This window comes from Dipodomys merriami, unplaced genomic scaffold (assembly GCF_024711535.1).
Source record: "Dipodomys merriami isolate MVZ:Mamm:240054 unplaced genomic scaffold, mDipMer1.0.p SCAF_564, whole genome shotgun sequence".
Lineage (NCBI taxonomy): Eukaryota > Metazoa > Chordata > Mammalia > Rodentia > Heteromyidae > Dipodomys > Dipodomys merriami.
In genome coordinates this window covers 241,621-245,259 of record NW_027206140.1, presented here as the reverse complement: position 1 = coordinate 245,259, position 3,639 = coordinate 241,621, and the positions used below count along the sequence as shown (strand labels likewise).

Here is a 3,639-nt window from a genome sequence, read left to right as displayed (position 1 = left end):
TGAATGTAATTTGGTATATGAAACTAGGATATATTATAAATCAATTATTCAAAGTTTTTATCATAAATATTTATAGCAAAATATAGAGATAAATCCAAATTATATATATATATATATATAAGCAAATTCCCAAAATTAAATATATTTAAACCATTAAAATTTTTAACAAAACTTAACACTTGCTGCAGTGTTCATTATGACAGGAGCCTTGTATAGAATAATTGAATTCCTCCTCCTACACATCTCTTGAACAACAAATATCTGGAATTATTTTGTTTTTGACATGTCAATCTTGACTTTATTCTTAAATGTGTGCTTATGTAAGAAGTACATGGCTTTAAATTTCATGAAAATTCTTTTATACTTACTTTTTGTTGAATTGTCTAGTTTAAGAAAATCAATTACACTTTATATATAAAACATGTTCTATGCTCCATTCAGCATGACGTACTCTAACATTGGAACAATACAGACAAGATTTGAATGGCCCCTGGGCAAGGATGATAGGCAAATTCCTGTACCATTCCATACTTTTACAACAACAGATGCTGGAGGGGATGTGGACACAAGGGAACTGTACTGCACTCTTTGTGGGAGTGTAAACTTGTTCAATCACTTTGGAAAGTAGTATGGAGGTTCCTCAAAAGACTCCACATAGAACTCCCCTATGACATAGCAATCCCACTTTTGGGCATTTACCCAAATGATACAAACAAGACGGTACTAAAACTATCAGCACAATCATATTTATTGCAGCATTGTTTAAGATAGCTAAGATATAGAAACAACCCCGATGCCCCTCATCAGATAGATCAAGAAAATATGCTATTTGTACTAATGAAATTCTATGCCTCCATAAGAAAGAATGGCATCGCCCAATTTGTAGAAAATGGAAAGACTTGGAAAAAAATTAAGTGAAGTAAGCCAGGTCCAAAGAAACATAGGTCCCAGGGTTTTCCTAATTTTAATAACTAATATATGTCTGGGATAAGCAGAAAAAGTCAAAATCTATGCACATATGACCAGATAAGATGATGTTAAGGGAAATGAACGCCCAAATAGGAACACAAGTGTTTTTTTTTTCTTGCTATTGTTTCGAACGTACTTATAACAGTCTATGTGATTTTTTTTGTTTCTTTATATGTTCCTCCCTCATGCTATAACCCCTCTTTTCACTGTATTTGAATTTGTTGTGCCCACCTCTTGTATATATGCTCCTCTAATTTGGGAAGAGGAAGGAAAAAAAAATGCTTAAGTAGGGATTCAAGTTGACCCATTGTAACAATGAGATGCACAAGACACTATGGTGAAAAATGAACTTTACAATTTAGGCAGGGGAAGGGGGGAGGGGAGTTTACTAGTAGAGGTAAGAGGGAAGGGACGGTAGACGGAAAATAAAGGAGGAGGTAACAATCCTTGTTAAGAAATGTACTCATTACATGCTCATGTAAATGTGACCTCTCTGTACAGTATTTTTAAAATAGAAAAGTATGAAAATGTTCTGAGATGGGAGAGTTTATTTCCTTTATTTTACTCAAACAATATGGCTAACAAAGAAATTAATGCAAAAAACTGATATGAAGGTATTTTGAATGAATGTGTGTGTGTGCACGTGCACATGTTCTCATGCACTTGCATGTATGTTGGTGTGCTCACAGTTTGAAAAAAGGGCTTCAAAGTCTTGCTAGGCCTTTCCTCTCTAGATTGGTGAGCTACTATATGAGCTACATCTCCATTCCTAGCCCTTTGCTAACTCATTGAAATTTTTGAAAAATAATCTCATGAATTTATTTTGCCCTGATTGGCTTCCACTGCTATCCACAGATCTCTGGCTCCTGAGTAAATATGCCGAGTAGTTAGGATTACAGGTGTGACCAACCAGCACAAGGCATGCAGAGTAATTTTAAAAGTAGAAGAAAGTTTACTTCACGGGGGCCTGTTTTATCATCTCCTACTTTTAAAGCATTTTGGAGTGATTATTTGTGAATTATTTTTTCATTTTTTGGATTCTTAAGAAAGTAAGTGATGATATTTAAAAGTTATTACTTTTTAAAATGGAACCTGGAAAAATGGGACAGAATATATTTGTCTTTCTTATAAGCTCAGCTCTGTGCATGATAACCCAATGTCACCAACACAGTCTGTGTTGAAGAAAAAATGTAACAGAAAAAATAACCATGGGCAATAATTGCTATGGTATTATTTCTTGGACAATATGAATATTGAATTGAGAGTGTAAGAGAATGGAGAGATTTTACCTACCTTTTGTGTATTGCTGAAAGACTTTTGGAAACTTTGACTCATTTTCTTCCTCACAGTGTGTGTTTGGGCCATGCACTTACTGCCTTTAATTACAATTTTTCCCAACACTAAAATGGTAATAACATTAGCATTATAGAAAATGTTATCTTAAGAATTAAGGAAAATAAAACTTGTGAAATACTTAACATAAACTTCCATGAATGAGTTTTGAGTTTAGCCAGCAGTTTTTTTTAAATACTAAAAAGAATGTGATAAGTATTACAGAAACCATTGCATATAGTGAGCAAACAGAAGTAATGTAATCTATTGGCCATACTCTTCTTCCAAGGAAGCCAGTTGGATTATTTCTCATGCTGTAAATCAAACTGGTTATCTTATGTCTTGAGAGTGTAAAAATATCAGGGACAAAATAATGAAGGAATGTTGTAGACTGAGGTGAAGTTCATATGAAAATGTGCAAAACTGATAAAAATTCAAAGCATCTGAGCATTATATTGTGTTTTACATCATTTAAGGTACATTGCAAAGTTAAGAAAGACCTAGAAGACTGGATTCTCTTTTCGATGTCTTATCATCGGTTCTTGGATGAACACTTTCCTCATTCTTGTAAAGGCATCATAAGATGAGGGGAACTATATTATTTTTTGTTTGCTTCTGTCCATTTATTCTTCATTTGAAATCTGAACTACTTGAGACTGAAAGAAAACAAGGAAATTAGACACGCAGTCTTTGGAAAAAACAATCATTGTGAAATAAATAAAATGTGTATGCATTTTATTTATATAGTTATATAGTTATATAGTTATATAGTCTCAAGCATAAACAGAAAATGATTAAGCAATATCATGTTATTTAAAATTGAAAATGTTAGGAGTTGCTTAATATTGTTGCTTTCTAATACCTTGAATTAATTATTGATTTTGTATTTGAAAGATTAAAGATGATATTAACAAGAAACTTGATTAAAAGTGTACAAAAGTTCTGAATAGACATGTTCTCCTTAAAGCCCTGAAAATTTCCAGTGGGCTTACAAAGTTATTTAATACCACTTCTATGCTGGTTTAATTCTTTTTGAGCAGAAGTCATTAGAGAAATGTAATTCAAAATTACTATGATACTACTTCATAATTATTGTAACTGTAAGTTCCGTTCCACCGTCCTCACAGCAAAGTCTCCACCTAGTATCTGCGTTAAGCAACTGGGACACTTGGAAGAGGTCACATCTGAATTTGATGTGGCCACACCTTTCTCCACCCATACCCTAGATAAGGCTTAGCCCAGGCCCAGAAGCTCTCTCTGCTTTTCTAGCTCTTTCTCAGCTCTCTTCTCTGTCCTCTCTCTCTCTGTTCTTTTCTAGCTCTCTCTGCTCTCTCACTC

At 33.6% G+C, this 3,639-nt stretch overlaps 1 non-coding gene across 1 annotated transcript; it reads left to right on the top strand.

Moving 5' to 3' along the window:
* Positions 1-432: 432 nt before the first annotated feature.
* Positions 433-535, top strand: LOC138812342 (U6 spliceosomal RNA). The gene has a single exon (XR_011367594.1). It is a non-coding gene; the product is annotated as a U6 spliceosomal RNA (small nuclear RNA).
* Positions 536-3,639: the final 3,104 nt, after the last annotated feature.